Source organism: Entelurus aequoreus, linkage group LG03 (assembly GCF_033978785.1).
Source record: "Entelurus aequoreus isolate RoL-2023_Sb linkage group LG03, RoL_Eaeq_v1.1, whole genome shotgun sequence".
NCBI classification, from domain to species: Eukaryota; Metazoa; Chordata; class Actinopteri; order Syngnathiformes; family Syngnathidae; genus Entelurus; species Entelurus aequoreus.
The window spans coordinates 84,664,825-84,678,118 of NC_084733.1; positions in this window are offsets into that span (position 1 = coordinate 84,664,825).

Here is a 13,294-nt window from a genome sequence, read left to right on the forward strand (position 1 = left end):
TACTGCCAACATTCGAAGTTTTTCTTGTGAAATTGTGACCTTTTTCTTGTGAAATTCCAATTTTTTTAAAATATATTTGCATAATATGCATATATTATTAATGTTGTAAATACAAATCTTTATATATCTAGAAAGGGTGGTCCTAAAGAGGTAGGCATTTTTTCGGAGGTCCCAATAAGGTAAGAAATACAAGAATGTGTGTGTGTGTGTGTGTGTGTGTGTGTGTGTGTGTGTGTGTGTGTGTGTGTGTGTGTGTGTGTGTGTGTGTGTGTGTGTGTGTGTGTGTGTGTGTGTGTGTGTGTGTGTGTGTGTGAGAAAGAGGGTGCTGACTCACACACTCAATGACTCTGGCAAAGCAGAGGATGAACAGCTCACGCTGTATTGACGGTAAAAATGAAGGAGAGAGAGAGAGAGAGAGAGAGGTAGCAAGAGGGTGTGGGGGGCTGTACCACCCTCCCCTCCCTCCCCACTCTCCCCTCCCTCCCCTCGCCATCGCACACACACAAGATCGGCATGAGCTGGCATCTGCTCTCATTCGGAGCTGCGAAAGATGACTTCCAAGACGCGGACATGTCCCGCCGGTGGTAAGTGTTTGCCTATTTTCATTTGTTTTCATTTTAGGGATTGGAGCCACCCCCTGGCGTGTTGGCAGGGGGCCCGCAGAGCATGGCTTTAAGGCCCCTACAGAGCCACTAAACACCATTTTCTGGTAAAGGTGTGAGATGTTTGGGTTCCAGCAGAAGAGTACTGCAATGAACTGAGAGCAAAGGATTTAGAAAAGCATGTAGAAAATATAGAGGATCTTTGATTCGTGTTTTTGGTCATAGTATAGTCGCTCCTTAACAAAGTAACGAGAGGGATGGTTAGCTGGTGTTATTGCTGTAGGTCAGATCTGGGCAAATTAAGGCCCCCGGGGGCCACATAAGCTTTTAAATCTGAATCCAAATAATTTTTTGGAGATCTTTGAGATGGAAAGTGTAGCTGCCATTATGAAGTGCAGTGATGTTTTCAAAATGACCGTAAGTCTTCAACTATACCAGGGGTGGGCAATCCAAAATGTTGAAAGAGCCATATTGGACCAAAAATACAAAAAACTGTCTGGAGCCGCAAAAAAATAAAAACTAACTTTAAAAGTCTTTTCAAGTCATTTTGATAGTAGGCTAAAATAGCTAATATAGACACTTACATCATGTGTTGCCTTCATTATAACACTTACATAAGACTTTTAAATTCATTTTGATAGTAGGCTAAAATAGCTAATATAGACACTTACATCATGTGTTGCCTTCATTATAACACTTATATAAGACTTTTAAAGTCATTTTGATAGTAGGCTAATATAGACACTTACATCATGTGTTGTCTTCATTATAACACTTATATAAGACTTAAAGTCATTTTGATAGTAGGCTAATATAGACATTTACATTGTGTGTTGTCTTCATTATAACACTTATATAAGACTTCTAAAGTCATTTTGATAGTAGGCTAAAAAGACTTTTAAAGTTATTTTGATAGTAGGCTAATATAGCTAATATAGACACTTACATCATGTGTTGCCTTCATTATAACACTTATATAAGACTTTTAAAGTCATTTTGATAGTAGGCTAATATAGACATTTACATTGTGTGTTGTCTTCATTATAACACTTATATAAGACTTTTAAAGTCATTTTGATAGTAGGCTAATATAGACACTTACATCATGTGTTGTCTTCATTATTACACTTATATAAGACTTTTAAAGTTGTTTTGATAGTAGGCTAATATAACTAATATAGACACATCATGTGTTGCCTTCATTATAACACTTATATAAGACTTTTAAAGTCATTTTGATAGTAGGCTAATCTAGCTAATATAGACACTTACATCATGTGTTGCCTTTATTATAACTCTTACATAAGACTTTTAAAGTCATTTTGATAGTAGGCTAATATAGCTAATATAGACACATCATGTGTTGTCTTCATTATTACACTTATATAAGACTTTTAAAGTCGTTTTGATAGTAGGCTAATATAACTAATATAGACACTTACATCATGTGTTGCCTTCATTATAACACTTATATAAGACTTTTAAAGTCGTTTTGATAGTAGGCTAATATAGCTAATATAGACACATCATGTGTTGCCTTCATTATAACACTTAAATAAGACTTTTAAAGTCATTTTGATAGTAGGCTAATATAGACACTTACATCATGTGTTGTCTTCATTATAACACTTATATAAGACTTTTAAAGTCATTTTGATAGTAGGCTAATATAGACACTTACACCATGTGTTGTCTTCATTATAACACTTATATAAGACTTTTAAAGTCATTTTCATAGTAGGCTAATATAGACACTTACATCATGTGTTGTAGATAGACTCTATCCTAACATAGCTGCGCCCCCTCTTAAGTCATGCGCGTGGTAGGGGGCACGAGGAACTGCTCTGGCGACATCCAGTGGACACATTTGGAAACAGCAGTCTCTTCCATTCCAAAAATTTCAGCTCGCGGGCCGTACCTTTGACACCCCTGCATTAGAGAGAGTGTTACTGTTCAAACTGTGTGCCAAAAATATAAAAAACCTCGGCCTTGTTTTTAACGAATACTTAGGCCTACTACGCTACTGTGTTTTACCGTTGGTCGTTACGGTGCTACTTGGAGTTTTTCCAAGGTGCTACTTGGTGAGCCACTTCAGTGCAAACTCCTTCACGTTAGTGCAGCTCCTGGTGGTGACTTTTAGTACTACAGTGCCAGTAAATAGTCTGTTTTTTGGGGGGGGGTTTTGCACTTAAAGTGGCCACGGACGGGACTGCATGGTGATTGTACAAATAAAAAGCTTCAGAGATGAACAACCTTGAACGTGACGCTGCCAACGTCAGAAAGAAAGGCTTTTTTTTTTTTTTTTTTCCAAGACATTAATCATCTCTGAGTAGTTCTAAAAAAAAAAAAACTACAAAAACAACATTTGACTCATGTTGTTCCCTGTAAGCAGATCAAATTCTTCCGTCCGCACTTACGGGAAACAAGACGTCAAATCTGCTTTAGGTTAAAACCTTTTTTTTTTTTTTAAATGGACGCCTCTGTATGAACTCCTTTAAAGACGACTTCTCTTTCTTCCCTCTCGGTTGCACATATTCACTGGGTCACACCTTCCGCCATCATCACTCTGCTTGGCCTATGTGTGAACCTGCTGGAGACACACACACACACACACACACACACACACACACACACACACACACGCACACTTGCTGATTATCATTTGGAATGGGGACCAAGTTTTTGATCATCACTTGTGGGGACCACCCTTTCTACAGGTTGTGGAGGCATTAAAAAAAATTGAGGTTATACACGTCTTAAAAACCTCTGGATTGATGAAGTAATGTGCTGATCATTCTTACTGGGGGAAAAAGAGTTAATATGGTTCATGGGGACCAAATAATTTTGCATAATTCACAGAAATTTGTACGGATGCATTTTGGGCTGCTGTGCAAATGTCTCACACTCAAACTAAACATGTTTTATGGGCCAAAGCTTAAAAAAACACTTTAGGCATCTCCAGAATGGATCTGACTATCATTTAAAAAAGTTTCCCTTTTTGTCCCCATACCGTCAGAGGTCCACTAAAGGTGACTGTGTAAACAGAGTGATGTCCCCATTAAGTAAGCATTACCAGAACACACACACACACACACATCAGGCGGCATCATCACATATACTCTTTATCCTCGCGATCCGGTGACGAGTGCCTGACTCATGCACTTTAATCTGATGGCGACGACGTCACACTCGGATGTATTATTCAACATTGTCATGTTCTGGAAAGTAGTCTGCCTCACCACAATAAAAGTACCTGTACCCTTGTACAGTGTTCCACGCTCTGACGAAAGATTTGTACGCCTCCTCTTTTATTTGGACTTTCCCTGATTACATGGCAACAGATTTTTCTAAGGGAGGGGGGTCATAAACAGCCATTATTTAAAAAGGTTTCCTTTTAGAGGACCTGTTTTTTTTGTCCCCGTACCGTCAGAGGTCCCCTAAAGGTGACTGTGTAAACAGAGTGATGTCCCCCTTAAGGAAGCATCGCCAGAAGACGCACACACACACACACACACATCAGGCGGCATCATCACATATACTCTTTATCCTCGCGTTCCAGGGACGAGTGCCTGACTCATGCGCCCCTATCACTTAAATCTGATGGCGACGACGTCACACTCGGATGTATTATTCAACATTGTCATGTTCTGGGAAATAGTCTGCGTCACCACAATAAAAGTATCGTCTTCTCCGGACTATAAGGCGCACTCAAAATCCTTTTTTTCCCCCTCTCAAAACTCGACAGTGCGCCTTGTAGCCCGGTGCGCCTAATGTATGGAATAATTTTGGTTGTGCTTACCGACTTTGAAGCTATTTTATTTGGTACATGGTGTAATGATAAGTGTGACCAGTAGATGGCAGTCAAACATAAGAGATATGTGTAGACTGCACTATTAAGTTAAAGTTAAAGTACCAATGATTGTCACACACACACTAAGTGTCAGATTCAAACACTGATGACATCTAATAAACAAGACAAGAAGCAAGGAATTTAAACAGAGACTGAATTAAATTTGGCTCAATGAGGAGGAACGCGTACACCTGTACCCTTGCACAGTGTTCCACACTCTGACGAAAGATTTGTACGCCTCCTCTTTTATTTGGACTTTCCCTGATTACATGGCAACAGATTTTTCTAAGGGAGGGGGTCATAAACAGCCATTATTTAAAAAGGTTTCCTTTTAGAGGACCTGTTTTTTTTGTCCCCATACCGTCAGAGGTCCCCTAAAGGTGACTGTGTAAACAGAGCGATGTCCCCATTAAGTCAGCATTGCCAGAAGACGCGCACACACACACACACACACACATCAGGCGGCATCATCACATATACTCTTTATCCTCGCGTTCCAGGGACGAGTGCCTGACTCATGCACTTTAATCTGATGGCGACGACGTCACACTCGGATGTATTATTCAACATTGTCATGTTCTGGGAAGTAGTCTGCGTCACCACAATAAAAGTACCGTCTTCTCCGAACTATAAGGCGCACTCAAAATCATTTTTTTCCCGCCCTCAAAACTCGACAGTGCGCCTTGTAGCCCTGGTTGTGCTTACCGACTTTGAAGCTATTTTATTTGATACATGGTGTAATGATAAGTGTGACCAGTAGATGGCAGTCAAACATAAGAGATATGCGTACACTGCACTATAAAGTTAAAGTTAAAGTACCCATGATTGTCACACACACACTAGGTGTCAGGTTCAAACACTGACGACATCTATTAAACAAGACAAGAAGCAAGCAATTAAACAGAGACAGAATTAAATGTGGCTCAATGAGGAGAAGCGCGTACACCTGTACCCTTGTACAGTGTTCCACGCTCTGACGAAAGATTGAACGCCTCCTCTTTTATTTGGACTTTCCCTGATTACATGGCAACAGCTGTTTCTAAGGGAGGGGGGGTCGTAAACAGCCATCGCTGTTGTAACACGTGGCTTGGCATTGTCTTGCTGAAATAAGCAGGGGGCGTCCATGAAAAAGACGTTGCTTGGAAGGCAACATATGTTGCTCCAAAACCTGTATGTACCTTTCAGCATTAATGGTGCCTTCACAGATGCACTAATACACCCCCATACCATCACAGATGCTGGCTTTTCAACTTTCAACTTTTCCTCTTTGGTCCGGGGGACATGACGTCCACAGTTTCCAAAAACAACTTGAAATGTGGACTCGTCAGACCACAGAACACTTTTCCACTTTGCATCAGTCCATCTTAGGTGAGCTCGGGCCCAAGCGAAGCCGGCGGCGTTTCTGGGTGTTGTTGATAAACGGCTTTCGCTTTGCATAGTAGCATTTTAACTTGCACTTACAGATGTAGCGACCAACTGTAGTTACTGACAGTGGTTTCCTGAAGTGTTCCTGAGCCCATGTGGTGATATCCTTTACACACTGATGTCGCTTTTTGATGCAGTACCGCCCTGAGGGATAGAAGGTCTGTAATATCATCGCTTACGTGCAGTGATTTCACCAGATTCTCCGAACCTTTTGATGATATTACGGAGCGTAGATGGTGAAATCCCTAAATTCCTTGCAATAGCTGGTTGAGAAATGTTGCTCTTAAACAATTTGCTCGCGCATTTGTTGACAAAGTGGTGACCCTCGCCCCCGTCCTTGTTTGTGAACGACCGAGCATTTCACGGAAGCTGCTTTTATACCCAACCATGGCACCCACCTGTTCCCAATTAGCCCGTTCACCCCTGGGATGTTCCGAATAAGTGTTTGATGAGCATTCCTCAGTCTTTTTTGCCACTTGTGCCAGCTTTTTTGAAACATGTTGCAGGCATCAAATTCCAAATGAGCTAATAATTGCCAAAAATAACAAAGTTCCTCAGTTCGAACGACAAATATCTTGTCTTTGCAGTCTATTCCATTGAATATAAGTTGAAAAGGATTTGCAAATCATAGTATTCTGTTTTTATTTACCATTTACACGTGTCAACTTCACTGGTTTTGTACATTATGAAGCATAATTATGCAACTTGCAAAAGATTAATGACATGTCAATTCTCTTGTCTTCCAGAGCCGGGTTGACGTTCACGCCAGCGCCGCTGTCACGCGCGGATAAACGGCGAAGGTTGTGATTCACACATGTCAGCAAAAAACGTCACAACAACCTTTTGGGGGGGGGGGGGGGGGGGGCGCTCGTCCTTCACCTCTCTGGCCGAGTAGAAGAACTTGTCCTTGGGAGGTGATGATGAGTGTGCCGTATATCTCTGCACGAGTCAAACTGGAGGGTTTTTTGCTCTATGCACAACAGACACTTGAACGCATCGTGGTTTATGGCACATCAATCGTCCTCTCGCAAGGACGAAATCCCGCACCTGGCTTGTGTGCCGGGGGTGAAAAGGTGGTCCGTAACAACTCTTTAGTAGCACAAAACATGGCAGTAGTGCGCCATTTGGATATAAACTGTCATTAAGGTCATTTAATAATATCTTTAAAATTGTAGTACTTTGAGGTGTTTATTTATTTTAAAAAAAAGAGGGGGAAAACATAAAAATCACCACATATTCATCCTCAGGACAATGTATGTCTTGTTCACCCCCTGGGAGGTGAGGGGAGCAGCGAGCAGCAGCAGTGGCCGCGCCTGTCAGGTTCAAACACTGATGACATCTATTAAACAAGACAAGAAGCAAGGAATTAAACAGAGACCGAGTTGAATTTGTCTGGGGCCGCACTCTTGTTCAGTCTCCGTCGCGCTCTGGCGAAAGATTGTGCGCCTCCTCTTGTATTTGGACTTTCCCCGATTACATGGCAACGGCCGTTTCTAAGGGGCGGGGGTCGTAAACAGCCATCGCCTTTGATTACAGCAGTTCGAAGAAAAAGGTCGTGAAACGGTTCAAAGGAAAAAAAGGTCACTGGAGGGGAGTCGGGTCCCGCTTCATCTTCGCTTTGTAGTTCTCGGGTCAAGACGATATCTTTCTGTTGATTACAATGCATGAAAGAAACAGAGCACCTTCATGTTGCTTCCCATCCTACACAGTGGAGTTTTACAAGCCTGCTCGGTAGGATTAAAGACAGCTTTGAACTCACGACTTACCGACCTCAGGGCAGATACTCTAACCACTAGGCCACTGAGTAGGTCACTAAGCTTGTGATTGCCCGTTTGCTAATTATTTTATATCCACAGTAGCCTTTCACAAGAATTACAATTAAAATATACGTATGAACCAAAAAATATATAAAATTTTATGAAACAGGAATTTTTTTTAATTTTTATTTTTATTTTATTTTTTTGGGGGGGGGAGAAGTGTCTGTTTTCTTAGTACCTGTGTTATGATTTCCCTATCAAATGAATACATTATTTTTATGTGGTATTTTGCACTAAAAACATAAGTTATTTTAACAATTTAAGTCCCGTGAATTTGTTTTAGTACCTATAAAACATGCATACTAAATTCAAGTTAGATATTTAAAGAAGTATTAAGTTTGACATAATTGTCCAGGGTGTACCCTGCCTTCCGCCAGAATGCAGCTGAGATAGGCTCCAGCACCCCCCGCCAAATATTTAGTAATAATAATAATAATAATAGATTTTATTTGTAAAAAGCACTTTATATTGAGTAAACAATCTCAAAGTGCTACAGTGTATTAATATATATATATATGTATGTATATATATATATATATATATATATATATATATATATATATATATATATATATATATATATATATATATATATATCTTAATTAGATTATCCAAAAAATAGTGCTCGATACTATATGTATGTGTGGGAAAAAATCACAAGACTATTTCATCTCTACAGGCCTGTTTCATGAGGAAACCCCTCATGAAACAGGCCTGTAGAGATGAAATAGTCTTGTGGTTTTTTCCCACACATACATATATATATATATATATATATATATATATATATATATATATATATATATATATATATATATATATATATATATATATATATATATATATATATATATATATATATATATATATATATATATATAATAAATAAATTTAAAAAAATAAAAACTAGAACAGCCAAATACCTTTTTTTAAAAGAAGGGCTTTTAAGCCTTTTTTAAAAGCATCCACAGTCTGTGGTGCCCTCAGGTGGTCAGGGAGAGCGTTCCACAGACTGGGAGCGGCGGAGCAGAAAGCCCGGTCTCCCATAGTTCGTAGCTTTGTCCTCGGAGGTTGGAGGAGGTTAGCCTGTCCGGAGCGGAGGTGTTGAGTGGAGGATTTGGGGGTGAGTAGTTCTTTAAAGTAGAGGGGGGTATTTCCCTCAGTATAATGGTGTGGGGGTGTGGGGGCCTCAAAATAAAAGTATTCGTCGGGCCCCAATTGGCCCTGTCTAAAAATACAGTTCATTCGTTATCAATTAAGTGTGTTATTAATTGATCCACTGGTATAGCACGAGTACTAAGGGTATTCAGGCTCCATCTATAATATAATCTATAATACTTTTCAAATAGGGTCACCCTGGGGGTGCAGTGAGGGAGGGGTGAGGGAGGCAGACAGTTCAGTATAAGTATCAGCATGAATATAAAAATGCACAGTTCGCACTTTCTTTTTTCTGTTGGAGAATCACACAGACTGAGAATTATGGTGGCCATTTTTTAAAAAGGTTATATACCGAGCATCAAGTTTGTTCATCAAAATTAAAAGGAAAAATGTGCTTCCTGACAAAAATGTTCTAAATCCTACTGCGCTCAGAAACTGATTTCATTTGGTGGCGTAGATGTTGTCACTGAGTCTCTAGCACCATATGAAATCAGTGCTCTGGGGTGTGGACTCTCAGCATGTGTTCCTACTGTACCTGAACACACCGGACAAGAAGTAGGTCGTGTTTGGAGGTCGTCCTGCTGGCCTGTTTCTCATTGTTGAGGTTCTTTGTGTACTGTTACCTTCATGGGCCTCAAATGATGCATTCAGGTACTATAGGATGAATGTGTTTGTTTGTTTTTGTGTACTGTTGTTACCTCCATGGGCCTCAAATGATACATTCAGGTACTATAGGATGAATGTGTTTTTTTTTTTGTGTGTGTACTGTTGTTACCTCCATGGGCCTCAAATGATGCATTCAGGTACTATAGGATGAATGTGTTTTGGTTTTTTTGTGTGTACTGTTGTTACCTCCATGGGCCTCAAATGATGCATTCAGGTACTATAGGATGAATGTGTTTTGTTTTTTTTGTGTGTACTGTTGTTACCTCCATGGGCCTCAAATGATGCATTCAGGTACTATAGGATGAATGTGTTTTGGTTTTTTGTGTGTATTAATATGTGTGTACCGTTACCTCTATGGGCCTCAAACGATGCATTCAGGTACTATAGGATGAATGTGTTTAGGTTTTTTGTGTGTTTGTGTTACCTCCATGGGCTTCAAATGATGCATTCAGGTACTATAGGATGAATGTGTTTTGGTTTTTTTGTGTGTACTGTTGTTACCTCCATGGGCCTCAAATGATGCATTCAGGTACTATAGGATGAATGTGTTTTTTTTTTTTGTGTGTACTGTTGTTACCTCCATGGGCCTCAAATGATGCATTCAGGTACTATAGGATGAATGTGTTTTGGTTTTTTTGTGTGTACTGTTGTTACCTCCATGGGCCTCAAATGATGCATTCAGGTACTATAGGATGAATGTGTTTTGTTTTTTTTGTGTGTACTGTTGTTACCTCCATGGGCCTCAAATGATGCATTCAGGTACTATAGGATGAATGTGTTTTGGTTTTTTGTGTGTATTAATATGTGTGTACCGTTACCTCTATGGGCCTCAAACGATGCATTCAGGTACTATAGGATGAATGTGTTTAGGTTTTTTGTGTGTTTGTGTTACCTCCATGGGCTTCAAATGATGCATTCAGGTACTATAGGATGAATGTGTTTTGGTTTTTTTGTGTGTACTGTTGTTACCTCCATGGGCCTCAAATGATGCATTCAGGTACTATAGGATGAATGTGGTTTTTTTTTTTGTGTGTACTGTTGTTACCTCCATGGGCCTCAAATGATGCATTCAGGTACTATAGGATGAATGTGTTTTGGTTTTTTTGTGTGTACTGTTGTTACCTCCATGGGCCTCAAATGATGCATTCAGGTCCGAGAGGATGAATGTGTTTAGGTTTTTTGTGTGTACGTGTTACCTCCATGGGCCTCAAATGATGCATTCAGGTACTATAGGATGAATTAATTTAGGTTTTTTGTGTGTACTGTTACCTCCATGGGCCTCAAATGATGCATTCAGGTGCTATAGGATTAATGTTTTTAGGTTTTTTTGTGTGTACTGTTACCTCCATGGGCCTCAAATGATGCATGCAGGGTCTATATGATGAATGTATTTAGGTTTTTTGTGTGTATGTGTTACCTTCATGGGCTTCAAATGATGTATTCAAGTACTATAGGATGAATGTATTTAGGTTTTTTTGTGTGTACTGTTGTTACCTCCATGGGCCTCAAATGATGCATGCATGCAGGGTCTATAGCAGTGGTTCTCAACCTTTTTTCAGCGATGTACCCCCTGTGATTTTTTTTTAAAATTCATGTACCCCCTAATCAGAGCAAAGCATTTTTGGTTGAAAAAAAGAGATAAAGAAGTAAAATACAGCACCATGTCATTAGTTTCTGATTTTTTAAATTGTATAACAGTGCAAAATATTGCTCATTTGTAGCGGTATTTCTTGGAACTATTTGGAAAAAAAGATAGGTTTTTATTTATATTTATACAGGATTTTTTAATTGTTGCTATTTTTAGAATATTTTTAAAAAATCTCACGTACCCCTTGGCATACCTTCAAGTACCCCCAGGGGTACGCGTACCCCCATTTGAGAACCACTGGTCTATAGAATGAATGTATTTAGGCTTTTTGTGTGTACTGTTACCTCCATGGGCCTCAAACGATGCATTCAGGTACTATAGGATGAATATATTTAGGGTTTGTGTGTGTACTGTTACCTCCGTGGGCCTCAAATGATGCATTCAGGTACTATAGGATGAATATATTTAGGGTTTGTGTGTGTACTGTTACCTCCGTGGGCCTCAAATGATGTATTCAGGTACTATAGGATGAATATATTTAGGGTTTGTGTGTGTACTGTTACCTCCGTGGGCCTCAAATGATGCATTCAGGTACTATAGGATTAATGTGTTTAGGTTTTTTGTGTTTCCTCCATAGGCCTCAAATGATGCATTCAGTTACTATAGGATGAATGTGCTTAGGTGTGTGTGTGTGTGTGTGTGTGTGTGTGTGTGTGTGTGTGTGTGTGTGTGTGTGTGTGTGTGTGTGTGTGTGTGTGTGTGTGTGTGTTACCTCCATGGGCCTCAAATGATGCATTTAGGTACTATAGGATGAATCTGTTTAGGTTTTTGTTTGTATGTGTTACCTTCATGGGCCTCAAATGATGCATTCAGGCACTATAGGATGAATGTGTTTAGGTTTTTTGTGTGTATCTGTTTCCTCCATGGGCCTCAAACGATGCATTCAGGTACTATAGGATGAATATATTTAGGGTTTGTGTGTGTACTGTTACCTCCGTGGGCCTCAAATGATGCATTCAGGTACTATAGGATTAATGTGTTTAGGTTTTTTGGGTTTCCTCCATAGGCCTCAAATGATGCATTCAGTTACTATAGGATGAATGTGCTTAGGTTTGTGTGTGTGTGTGTGTGTGTGTGTGTGTGTGTGTGTGTGTGTGTGTGTGTGTGTGTGTGTGTGTGTGTGTGTGTGTGTGTGTGTGTGTGTGTGTGTTACCTCCATGGGCCTCAAATGATGCATTTAGGTACTATAGGATGAATGTGTTTAGGTTTTTGTTTGTATGTGTTACCTTCATGGGCCTCAAATGATGCATTCAGGCACTATAGGATGAATGTGTTTAGGTTTTTTGTGTGTATCTGTTTCCTCCATGGGCCTCAAACGATGCATTCAGGCACTATAGGATGAATGTATTTAGGTTTTTGTGTGTATCTGTTTCCTCCATGGGCCTCAAATGATGCATTCAGGTACTATAGGATTAATATATTTAGGGTTTGTGTGTATACTGTTACCTCCATGGGCCTCAAATGATGCATTCAGGTACTATAGGATGAATGTGCTTAGGTTTTTGTGTGTGTGAGTGTGTGTGTGTGTGTGTGTGTGTGTGTGTGTGTGTGTGTGTGTGTGTGTGTGTGTGTGTGTGTGTGTGTGTGTGTGTGTGTGTGTGTGTGTTACCTCCATGGGCCTCAAATGATGCATTTAGGTACTATAGGGTGAATGTGTTTAGGTTTTTGTTTGTATGTGTTACCTTCATGGGCCTCAAATGATGCATTCAGGCACTATAGGATGAATGTGTTTAGGTATTTTGTGTGTATGTGTTACCTCCAGGGGTTTCAAATGATGCATTCAGGTCCTATGAGATGAACGGGACGAATTGCAAGCATTAAACAAATAAATTGGAGTGTTTTCACTTGGGAAAAGTGCAGCCGTGACTCTGCATTCTAGTTAAGAATGGGCAGTGTCACTCCAAAAGCAGCAGATGGCACTAATATTCTTATTCTATATCTTTTATATTTAATGCAGAGTGGAATAAATGTGTCTGCTTCAAAATAGTACTTTTTTTTTAGTAATTTCCGTCTGACTGACGTACTTTTCCTATTCCTGCTCTTGCCTTTTTTCTGCCTAGCAACAAGGGCCCAAGAAATGTTGATGTAATAATATATGTGTGTGTCTTGTGAGAAAATGTTCCAGAAT